Source organism: Camelus ferus, chromosome 12 (assembly GCF_009834535.1).
Source record: "Camelus ferus isolate YT-003-E chromosome 12, BCGSAC_Cfer_1.0, whole genome shotgun sequence".
Lineage (NCBI taxonomy): Eukaryota > Metazoa > Chordata > Mammalia > Artiodactyla > Camelidae > Camelus > Camelus ferus.
Genome location: NC_045707.1, coordinates 49,782,017 through 49,794,863, shown reverse-complemented (window position 1 = coordinate 49,794,863; position 12,847 = coordinate 49,782,017). Strand labels below are relative to the sequence as shown.

Here is a 12,847-nt window from a genome sequence, read left to right as displayed (position 1 = left end):
CTTGTAGTCTTTTGAAATTCAAAACCAAGAAAAAGTCCAACCCTGCCAATGCAGATTTTCTGATGTCTAGATCTTTAACTTGGAAACCTGTGGTACCATTTAGATATAACCTAAAAAATAATTTGCAGGTGCTTTTACCTAATTAGGTTCTATGCCTCAGTTTACAAGTCACCAAATCGCAGGGAAAGTAACAAATCTGCTTTGTCTACGATAGGTAAACATCTGCAGTAAAATGGAATTTATGTGATGGAACCAATAATGTTTAAGAACCGTCTGATGAAAAATGATGTTGAGTGAAATGGTAGTCCTGTCTTAAAGTGGCAACTGCTCTGATTCTTCAGTGATCTTCAACTTCAATAGGTTCTTCATTGGTTGTTTGTTTAGGACAGGCTCAGGCAGGGACACGATCCTATTAATTACTGCTACCTTCTATCCCTTCTTCACCTAGTCTTCCGGATACATACTAGTACTCACCAGGTTAGAATGCATCAACGAGCAATTCACACCAGAGTGAACAAGCTCCTCATGCTTTCTCATCGGGGAATATGGTACCTAAGGTTCTAAGAGCAGGGACTGGGCACACCTACCACCCTCAGGCCAAATCCAACCCACCATCTAATTTTGGAAGTATGGTTTTACTGGAACACAGCACATCCATCCGTCTATTTATCGTCTGCGGCTGTTTTCACACCGCAACAGCAGAGTGGAACAGTTGTGACGGAGATTACATGGCCCACAAAGCCTTAAATATTCACTGTGTGGCCTTTTAAGGGAAAGTTTGCCAATTCCTGATCTAGATGGATGTGTGATGGGGGGGAAAGGTCTGTTTTCAGTTCTTAGTTTTTAAATTAAGTCTACCAGGGACAGACTTTTTAGTCTTTAGAGTAAAAAATAACTCCCACATTACTAATGACCTGGATGGCACATTTCTGAAACGGAACACATGGTTTAGGACATTTCTTTGAACTCAATTTTTCTTATTTACAGCTGCTTGTAATTAGTAGGTATTTTGCTCTTATAATTACTTTTTTCTATTGCAAATAACTATCACAGAACTGAAAAATGGAAGGTTCTCCAAAGGCATCATGTGTTTGGAGTAATTTTGATTTGATGTTTCTTGAAGCCACGGAGTTGCCCGTGCTCACTGTCAGTGGCTTCATTTCTTGAGAGGAAATCACCCAGGGCACAAAATAGCAGGCTCCGTACGTTCTTGATGATTGACTAGTTGATTGATTTGAAAGAACCGAAATAATGAAGAAAAATATTTCTATTTTAGAAATGAATTAAAACAAAACATTTATATTAATATGACCTTAGAAATTTACCCCACCTCTCTGAGCTTCAGTGACTTTCTCTGTAAAATGGAGATAATAAAAGTACACATCTCATGGTGTTATGAAGATTAATTACATGGAGTGGTCCATTTAAAGTGCCTGACAGAGTGTCTTGCATATAATTAAGGCATAATGCATTTAAGTGTTGTTTTTATTACTGATATCTCTTTAGCTTCATATTCTTATTCCTCTGCCATATTCCAGCTACACATGCCACCATTAATTCATCCATTTTATTTGTTGATGCTTACTGCATTAGTCTGGGTCCTATAGAAAAAAAGAGCTCATAGAACACACACACACTCACATGTGAGCACACACATACACTCATGCATGAACACACACATGCGTACATGCATATGTATATTGTAAGAAACGGGCTTTCACAGTTACAGAGGCCAAGAGGTCCTGAGACCTGCAGTCAGTAAGCTGGAGACCCAGGGGAGCCAATGGTATAGTTCCAGTCTGAGTCTGAAAGCAAAAGAAGACTGATGTCCTAGTTTGAAGACAGTCAGGCAGAGAGTATGAATTCTCCGTCACTCCTCTTTTCTGTATGATGACTGGAAGTAAAGAGCCTAGAGGCCAGGCAATTGGACAGTTATCTTCAGGTCTGGTGAAGTTACCAAGAATGATGTCAAGGATGGCAATGGAGAGCGAGTCGGTGAGTCTTGTACTAAACGTTCCATGAAGTCCTCATTCTCCCATGACAGGCATGATTGTCTTATTTCCGAGACTTGCAGGTATTGTTTCTGTTTGGCATACATTTTCTCCTCTTCTCCACCTGGAAAATTCCACTCATTCTTCCACTTTAGATGCCACTTTCTTGGAAAGGCCTATACTGACTTTCCCCATATAGGTTGCTTTTCCTTTGTGAGCACATGGCACCTTCTAATACTTTATCATGAGGAAGTTCTGTTTATAAATCTGCATTTCCACATTCACTGTGATGGCCCAGAATGCAGATATTACACCATATGCATCTTTGCTTCTGTTCAATTAATATTTGTCAAGTGAATGCTTTCCTATCAGACCATGAGCAAATTAAGGGTATTATTGTATCCTCAGTGCATATCACGGCGTTCAGCAATAGTAGAGTCGCGATAAATATTTATTGAATAAGTTCAACTATCACTTTTCAAAGAAAAAAAAGCCAGGATTCATTGACAATAATTATTTTCAAATGTCCATAGTAGACAAATGCTTGGTCGCAAGAGCGACCCAGTTAACATTTGATTACAATAAAATATGGATCATATCTGAACTTTTCTATCTATAAATGTTTAAACCATTCTAGCTGACTAATGCAGGCAATGGGAAAGTTGAACCAAAGTCAACATTTACAGTTAAACTTCAGGAGAAACTTGGAGGGATTTAGATTCAAAGGTTGGGTTGGTTTGCATTGGAAATATGCTTGGAATTCATCGCAGCTGCTGAATGTGGGGTAGCCTAGAGGTGTACAGATTGTAGAATTACAGCTGTTTTGTGGAGCAATGAAATTGAGGTAACTCTTCTTAGAAGTGGTCAAATTCTCCTTATCGGGGCACACTTTTGTTTTTACATTTGTGTAGCAATATCCTAACTAATTCCTCTCAGAGAAAGTTGACTGAAAGACTATTTATGAATTGCTTATATCAGAATTCTAAACCTGGCTCGTGCATTTGAATCATTTGTGGAGCTTTTCATTTTTTTTTTTTTTCTCCAAAGAAGTGAAGGCTGCACCTTCACAGGTCCTGTCTCAGCAGGTGTTTTTACAAAGCCTCGCAGGTGATTCTGATGCATGGTCAAGGTTGAGGACCACTGAAATGTAGAGTCAAATTCCAGTGAACGACCTGATTGTAAATTATTTCTTCTCCTAAATCCAACATTAGCTGAACTCTTTTGTGCTTATTAAATTGGTTTAAAATTGTATGTTAAAAAGAGTGTGAAGCTTTTTTGTGGGATGGTCCCTATTATGTTATGATTCATCCATTAGAAACATTTTGTTTTCTGTCATGTTGCACAAGTTAAGTATCTTCATTTATATGGACAATTCTCTGGGTTTCAGTTCTTGAACTTCATGACTAAGCTGTGAGTTGATGATGGTTCTGTACCGAGGCAAATGCTGAAGAACAGCATGTTTACTGAGGTAGAGAGGCAAAAAACAGCATTTGACACTCTTAGATGGAAAAGCATCACACTTAATTTCTAAATAATATGGAAGGTAGGTTAAATTTTCAGGATTAAAACATCTTATACCTTAATCTTTGTTTTTTAACCTCAGGAAGTACTCCTAATGTTACCATAAATAAGATAATTTTTGGATTCTGTTAACACGATATATTAAAAACAACATTATGCACTCTGAGTGCACCTTTCCTTTGTATCTTTTTAGCATATATTTATCTAGCTTATATTTTATTACTGTGCCTTAAAGTTATTTCTATTTTCTATTATGTTTTTATTCTTTAAAGACAGTGGTGTCCTTCCCTATCCTATCTTGTACTTTCTCCTCCTTTTCTCTTTTATCAGGACCTTATATAGCAGATTCTTTCCCTTTTTTCACGACATATTTATAGAAGAACCATATCCTTTGGCTACACACCAAATTGAAAGCAGAAGACCTCGATTTGAATCCACACTCTGCCATACATACTGAGCCTCTTTGAGACTCTGTTGCCACACACTATTAACATCCCTATTGATGGTGACTATAAGGGCTGCCAGAGCTGGTTGAAGGAAGATAGATGCAGATGCCCCACATACATAATGCCTGTGCATACTTGGTCCAAATAATATCTATGAGTTTCTTTCCTTCCTTTCTTTGTAAAAGATTCTTAGAAGTATAGTTCCATCCAGGGTAACTGGATTCTTGGTATTTTTCCAAGCCTCCAAACCACTGCCATTTGGAAATTTTAAAACTTTCAAAATATGCCCAACTGTTGTATCTTAAGGATACAGTGGGAAGTAGGATGTTTTGTAAAAGATACAAACTGATCATGGCTCAATCATTCCTTTGTCTCCAATTTAAAGAAACTAGGACCTTGAATTAGGACATAGCCTGCTTTCAGTCAAGAGGAAGCCATTTTACAAACATTACCCACTGCACTCCCTACTACTTTCAAATATACTCAGACTGCAAACTAGCTTTCCTATTTAGTCAATGGCTCCATCATCATACAGGTAACTCTAATTCTTGGGATCACCTCTGTCCTTTGTTCTTTGCATTTAACATAGATTGGTCACTATGTACAATATAGTCTTTGGTGTTCTTCTTAGTGAATCAGTGCTGTTCCTGATAAAAGGCTTCACCATCCCAACCTTATTTTGATGGCGCTTCTAATTCATCTCACAGCACGCTACTGGATTATCCTTTCCTTTATCCCAACTCTGTGTGGTTTGCTGAATCCAGGCCAAATTCCTTGCCTAACATAAAGCTCTCTATCGTTTAATCTCTTATGCTTTGTTAATTACAATCACCTGCTACTCTCCAGAGTGAACCTCCCACCCCCATGGCATGCTGGACTGGTCCGTATCTCACTGCTCCTACTCTGCTATGTTACCTGTGTTAGTCAAAGTTGGAATCAGGCTTTTTCTTATCTGCCTCTACACAGTTCAGCAACACATGAAGGTCCAACATTGGAACATATGAAGTTCCAACTCTTCTAGGAAGGTTTTCCTTTCCCACCAAAAAAGGCCATAAGGATTCTTCTTACTTTCTAACTTGATCTCATTCGGGCAACTAAGTCTTATTTATTGTCTGCCTTGTTTCAAGAGGGTTTAAGGCAACGTTTCCATGAAACTTTGCCACAGCAGTGAGTCTGCAGGCCATCTAAAGGCGGAAAGCACGTGGTTTTTTGAAACAGAAGACCAAGGTTTGGGTCTTGGCTCTGCAACTTACTAGTCAAGACTCTGGGCAAATTATTTAAATGGATTTTTGCTTAGTTGGCTCATTTTGATTTTTATACTCTAAAATGGGATGATAATACTGGCTATATTCAAACTAGCACACAGGATTATTATGCATGACAAATAAAAGTTTTTCATTGAAAATGCTTTGTGAATATCTATACACATTTAAAATATCTTAGTTTTTACTTCTTTGTATCTGCCAAAGTTTTAGCACAATGGTAACTACTGAGTAGGGTTTGCTATAAACTCATAGAATTGAATTAAAGTAATATTAGCCGGGTGTATTTGATACACTAACAAAAATATGTGCAATTGACAGCATAGTCAGTATTAGGGTTTATTTTATTAGAAGGACTCAAAGGAATGAATATTAAACACTATTAAGAATTCACTGAAGCATTCATAATAACATGGTATACTTCCATTGGTCTTGTGCTATGAAGTAGGCATTCAGGTTCCTTCTATTCTAATATAGCAGTTGCTTATTTGAACTCATATCGGGAATCTAAATTCCTTTGACTGTGCGATAGTTGGAGAAGTGAAGGTATAAATGGATTCATCTTTACTCTGATTGATGTAGTCACTTTCATGACCCTTTTCTCTGCATGCTATTTACATAAGGATTCACTCATAGACATAGAAAACAAACTTATGGTTACCAGAGGAAAAGGCAGGAGGGATAAATTAGGAGTTTGGGATTAACAGATATACACAACTATAAATAAAATAGATTAAAGAACAATAATTTACTGTATAGCACAGGGAACTATATATCTTGTAAAAACTTGAAAGGAATTGGAAAAAGAATTTATATATATATATATATATATATATTTAGTTTTATTTATTTATTTATTTATTTATTTATTTATTTATTTATTTATATCTGAATCACTTGCTGCTGAACACCTGAAACTAACACATTATAAATCAGCTATACTTCAACTGAAAAAAAGAAAACAAATAAAGAGAATTATTCACACAAAGATAAAACAAAATTCAAATTTTGTATTTTGAGAAACATGGAGAAAGTACAAAAAAATTAAAATATACTTTCTACCTGGTATGTCAAATATAAAAACAGTATAAAACATTTAAATTTCACAGTGGTTTGTATATTCTATTTAAGTGTAAATTTTATAGTTATATATGGGAAGTAAGTATATCATCTATACTTGTATTTTAAGACCTACCCTCCTTCAGTGAACTAACATTTCTCAAGAGTTAAAAAGTAGACGATAACTGAGTGTGATAAAATGTCATATAAGAGAGAATGTTTAGGTGTTAATAAATTCTTAAGAAGTTAAACATATGAAAACTATAAGAGGTAAGTGACAGTGATTACCAGGTCCTTTCCTAATTCATTAAGGATGGAAAAGGTAGTGGTTTGAAATTGCAGTAGGAGAGATTTAGGTTAGATTTCAGAAAGAACTTCCTAACTATGACGGTTGATGATCACTGAATAAAGGATATACTACATTCTGAAAGAGCTCCTTGCAGACATTTAAGAATGAGATATAAACTTTTACCTCCGGGGTGGTTTAAAAATAGTCCCACCCAACCACAGTGACATTAAAATTGTATTCTGAAGTCTTTTTAGATTCATTAGTGAAAGTTGGTCTGTGTGTGTGTGTGTTTTAAGGTGAATAGATATAACTTATGATCACAAAATAAAGCAATGGATTCCACAGCACAGTGACAAAACTAAGTGGCACAATAAAAGCCACATACCTTGTGAATATGCTGTTTATAAAAGAAATTAGGAAATCCTTAGCTTATGAAAACTAAGTGTTGACTTCGAGGTTATTTTAAATGAAGCAGTGCATTGATAGAGCCATCAATTTTTATGAAAATCAGAAAAAAAAATCTCATAAAAGCCCCTGCTTTGCCTTGCCTTGAGAATATTTTAAAAACAGCAAATTTATAAATAAAATAGAGAATAGTCCTTAAAATAAAAAGTCAGAGTGCAAAGTCTATCAGCTAGAATGCAGCTCTTCCACTTCCCTTGCATCCAGATAAGAACACAAAAGCTTGGGAAAGCTGGGTGGATTATTCAGGTTCCCTTGCTCGTGGCAAAGACAGGGACAGAAACATAGTGGCTGCTGCGGCACACTGCCCAGACGCCTCCCCCCGCCTGCCCCACTTTTATAGGCTCATTCTGTCTGTCAACAGCTAGGAGTGCTGGTTGCTGAAACAAACAGCCAGTTTCCTCTCCAGGAACTCCCTCTTTCTCTGGACACTGTCCTCTGCCAAAGGAAAGCTGCCTTGCCCAAGTCTATGCTTTCTCCCTAGGGACAGCGTGCATTCCATGACTAACTAATGCGGGGCCAGGGGAAATTCAAAGGACCAGCCTCTTTGCCTCAATTCAGGATAATCCAGGACCCTTTGAAGGGCCATTCTAGCTTCAGTGCTTCCCCATGGGATCTGCTGAAGCCTTTGGTTCAACTGTATCGCAGTTCGATGTCTCCATCTGTCTTGTCCTGGTCCCTCTACTTCAATTATGAAAGACAAAAGGAGCTTCCCAGAATGCTTATGTATTTCTCTGTGCTGTCACTACTGTGGAATAAGACAGAGGAGGGAAGCAGTCAGTTGAATGGTTAAAACTGGAAGTGAAATAGAAGAATAGGTGGAGACGGCAAAAAGAAGAAGTGAAATTAAACTACTTCCTTTCTCCTCCATCTCAAGCTCCACTTGTGCACAGAGACTGAGAGCAACAGATGGACCCTAACTCCTTCCTGACTAGATGATGGACTTCTGTCTTCAGTGTCTCCCATCTTATTTTCTTACCTCCTAACTCACTTCCTTTTCTCTATTCACCCTTCAGATTTATGTAAACTATTGGATAATGTAAACATATCCAAAGTTAGCCTTGGATTGTAAAATGAAGAATTGGACTCTCTGCTTCAGAGGTGGTCGTGATCTCAGCTTCTGTTCTAATCTGCTTCTACTTTGGGAGAGATCCTATGAGCACATCTTCTGTACTCACAGCCACCAGCCAGCAATACTGGCTGCATCTGCACTCAGGGTTTACATCCTGACCTTCTTGGATATGATAGCAGCTGTACAAGTGTCTAGAGAAGCAGCCACTAGCCACATGTGGCCATTCACATTTAATCAAAATTAAATATGTTAATTAATATGATGAAATTAATTAAAAAAAACAGCTCCTTAGTTGTACTTGCCACACTTCAGGGGCTCAATAACCACACGTGGCTGGTGTCTATGATACTGGACAGTTCCAATGTAGAATATTTCCTTCACTGTAAAAAGTTCTGTTGGACAATGATGTTAAATCTGAAATCTTCACAATATGTTCCTGACCATATTTTGCCCTATGTGGACAGAACTGATTTGGGTGACATATCTGGCATGACAGACTACATCAGGCAAGGTTTTAGACTCCACCAACTTCCTAAACAAGTAAGTTTCAGTGACCAGTTAGAAAGTCTGGAGACATTTACTGTGTCCTAATCACATTGTCTTCAAAGTGACCCTTGTCCCTTGTCTTTCCATTTCCATTGCCACCATTCTTAACAATCATGATTATACTGACAGTTAAAAGTTTTGAGTGTTTTCTATGTGCCGGATTCTGTGTGCTTCTTATATATCATCTCATTTAATTCTCGTCACAGTCCCACGAGGTGGACAATATTATCATCTCCATTTTATAGAAGATAAGATTGAGTCTTAATCAAGCGTCTTGTCCAAAGACAAATAGCTGGTAAAAGAAGGGCTGGGATTTAAACCAGTGTTTGTCTGACCCCAGAGCCAATCAGCTCTTAGATGCCACTGTCTTCATAATCACAGACTTAGACGGCTGGAAAGCATCTGGCTGTTTACTTCTCTTTATATCCTTCCACTTACAGTTCAGATTGCGTACTGCTGTCAGACTAATTTTTCTTAAATTTCACTTTTTTCTTTAACATTTTTAATGTCTCTGTTTTGTGCTGCATCTACTCCATGGCCTGGCATTTTTAAAATGAGTTTTATTGATTTAATTGATTTATAAATTGATTTGCAATTTATAAAAGTGCGTAATTTATTTCAAAATGTATAAGCTGATGACGTTTACTTTTCAAGACTTTTTGGATAAAAATACTCATTTTATTGTTATTCTAGTATATGACTGATTGTGGCCAACCTTTTACCATTCTCTATATTTCTGTATACAACCAACCTAAACTTATTGTCCATCCTTCTTTTTTCTAACCCCCCTCCACTGGGGGAGAGGTAATTAGCTTGCTTGCTTGCTTGCTTGCTTGCTTTTTCTTTCTTTCTTTACTTATTTAAATGGAGTGTACTGAACCTAGGACTTCGCGCATGCTAAGCACACACTCTACCACTGAGCTATATACCACTCTCATCCATCTTTCTTTAAAGAGTATTTTCTGCTTCTAATCAGAACAGCCTCCTTGTACTTCAGAAACAGGATTGCTTTCAGAGTAGTGAGGGCTCCACAATTTTCCATTTAATCACATATTCCCTTGAATTGCCTCCTGACATTTTGTGTTTATTAATGGGTTTAATAAACACCTACTGGTTGACTGAAATCACATGAAAATAAATTTAAATTATGTTTCTAAGTCCTGGTAACAAGAAAGGAAGCTGGAAATATTTTCTAGGAAATACAAGGTGGCCAGTCCTGTCTCAAAGGAATATTGAGCATTTCGGTATCAAATTGTTAAGTACATCTTTTGAGAAAAATTGTGAGATAACCTACATGTACCCTGCTATGAACTTCTTCTAGCACTCAACCCATCAGGAAATAAATTTTCTTTATAGCTCTAGCTGAAAGTATCCAATTGTTGGCAAATAACACTTTCAGTACTTTCAGTGGTATAAGCCTTGGAAGAAATTACCGCAAAACCAGTAGAATTGCAACTAAACTTCAGCTTCTTTGTGGAAGCTTTGGAAAATGCATTAATGCTTGAAGAATGTCAGCCATAAATATAGTTAATGGAAGTATGGGTTTAAATGTGGGCGGGGAGGGAGGGAAGATGCAAGAGAAAAAAATTGCTGAGTTGCCTTTCAGGAAACAAATTGTCTGCTGGAAGAACACTGATTTGGGTTTGGAGTAAAACAAGTTTGGATCTGAGAACATTCTTTGCTGCTTACTATGTGTCCTTTCCAAGTCTCTTATATTCTGTGATTTGCATTATTATTATCTGTAAAATGTGGATAATGGTAACAGTGGGAGGAAAATTAATGAACCCCCCCAAGATGTCCATGTCTTAACCCCTAGAACCTCTGAATGTGTTATGTTACACGATAAATGGGGCTTTGCGTGTGTGATTAAAGATATACACCTTGAGATGGGGCGTTTTCTTTGGTTATTCAACTGGGCCCAATCTAGTCACACAAATACTTAAAACTGGGAAACTTCTCCTCTCTGAAATCAGAAAGATGTTGTGACAGATGGCGCAGGAGAGATTTGAAAGATAAGTGGGATTCACCCTAACGTTGCTGGCTTTGATGGAGGCAAGAAGCCGTGAGCCAAGGAAATGGGGACCTAAGTCCTACAACTGCAAGGAACTAAATTCTGCTAAGCAAGGAATCGAACTCTCCTCTCAAGACTCTAGAAGGAAACACAGCCCTGCCGACACCTCAATTTTGGCCTGGTGAGACCCTTGTTGGAATTCTGACCTATAAAACCATAATAACATAATAAATTTGTGTCCTTTAATTCACTAAATTTGTGGTAATTTGTTATGCAGCAATAAAAAATGAATACAATAACATTAGCCACCTATCTTGCAGCGCTGCTGTGTCATAACATGTATAAAAATGCATTGGAAATTATAAAGCAGCATACACAAGCTAATTGGTACCACTGATGCTCTCAGCATTATCAGGCTCTATCCTGCTCTTGAATCACCAGGCTTTGAAATGACAGTCTTAGAAATAATAGCCACTGTTTACTGAGCATCTATTCTGTGCAAGATGTTCAACATATACAATATAATTTCTTCTGTCCTGTGACTATATAGAGTCATGACATTTTACATACATGGGACCTAACCAGAAATTCTAGCCTGTTGGATTTTATCAGATTTATATGTCTTTTAAACATTTTTACAATTAAAAAAATTATTTTTAAAAATTGGGTTATAATTGACATGTAACATTATGTTTGTTTCAGGTAAGACATATTGTTAAGGGTTTATCTGCCCTGAGCCAGGGTGGGAAACGTTCAGAAACATAATTCCTATGACAAAATACTAGGAGAAAATATTGTAAGTTTTTCTTTGCTCTTTTTTGATCACTAAAGAAGAAAATTAAAACAGAAGTTATCAGAGAGAAGGAGATGCAGCACTTGTAGTGATTAAATAGAAGCCATTATCCAGAGTGGTGTTCACGAGAAGGTGCACAATTTACCTTTAGATCTTGGCTGGAAGATCCCTCCTGCTGAACTGTGGGCTCTGATCAGACACAGGTCCCAAGGAGCTGTCTACTATGTGCACGCTCTGTGTAAAGAGAAAAATTAAAGAGGAAATCTTAGTTTGAAAATGAGACTTAAGGTACCATGCTTTGAATCCTGAAATCCCAAACATATCTCTATAGAAGAAAACGTTCTTTGAAAATTAATTGAAGACGTTCAGCCCCGTGTTTGGACATATTCTTCCAAACAGCCTCAGAGTTCAGTGATGTTCTTTCATGTAGTCAGAACAAAACTTTGTTTTTGGCAGAGAGAGAAGGCTAGAAATGACAGGTCACAAGAATGTAAGAGAATAGGGAAAGTAAACAAATATTCTCGATTACTTAATGATTTTGATGCTACTCCCCACAGTTAAAGGCACGTGTCCCTGAAATTCCAGTTATTATTTAAGTTTCTGCACCGCTTCCTCAACTCTTATTCCGATACAGTGTGGTTGTCTAAGTTTGGGGATGTAGACTGTAGCCTTGGAAAAAAATGTCTTGACTGGACAAAGTTGAAGAAAACACACTCATACACTCATGACCTTAGTTTCAGGGCTGGCCATAGGGAAAGCTGTGAAGTAGGCAGATTTTCCTTTTTTTCTAAAACTTTGCACTTCCCTATTCTCATCCTTTCCTCCATTTCAAAATCTTCCACTCCCAGACCTGAAAATCCTCTTATGTTATCCACATCTTTTACAATATTTAATAAACTAATTTACCCTTCTGTATTATTGACATACCTTAAGGGTATCTGCATTTTAATGGAGACCTTCGTAGGTGTTGTTATTTCAAAGGAAGGGATTTCTAACAGTAACACTGCAGAATTTACGGGTAAAGATGCCTTCCTGAAGCTTCTCAGAACATCAAGTAGTGACCAGTTGCCTATTTCACCTCAACATCATTCCCTTCTCTGCCCAGGAGCTGAATGTGGGTGGAGCTAATCTTCCTGGCACTAATGGCTGGTTGTTCAATAGAATCCACCAACATTTAGGTATTTTAGTGATAACCAACATCTCACTAGTGCTGAGAGTAATAGAAACAGATATAACTCATATTCAAGAAGCATTAAATCCATATTCACAGTTAGTCCCACAAAACTGACACTGTTTTAAGAAATACAACAGAAAAGCTATATCCTTAAGTCTCTTATTTCCTGCAAAGTGTGGGTTATATCTACCCATAAAGCTGACACTGACTAGAAGGCTGAT

The 12,847-nt window shown here is 37.3% G+C and overlaps 1 long non-coding RNA gene across 1 annotated transcript; it reads right to left on the bottom strand.

Annotated features, from left to right (window-relative positions):
• Positions 1-1,474: 1,474 nt before the first annotated feature.
• Positions 1,475-12,107, bottom strand: LOC116667735. The gene is made up of 3 exons (XR_004324757.1): positions 11,982-12,107; positions 11,598-11,686; positions 1,475-3,454 (listed from the first exon to the last, which is right to left on the bottom strand). It is a non-coding gene; the product is annotated as an uncharacterized LOC116667735 (long non-coding RNA).
• Between the last annotated feature and the right edge of the window lie 740 nt (positions 12,108-12,847).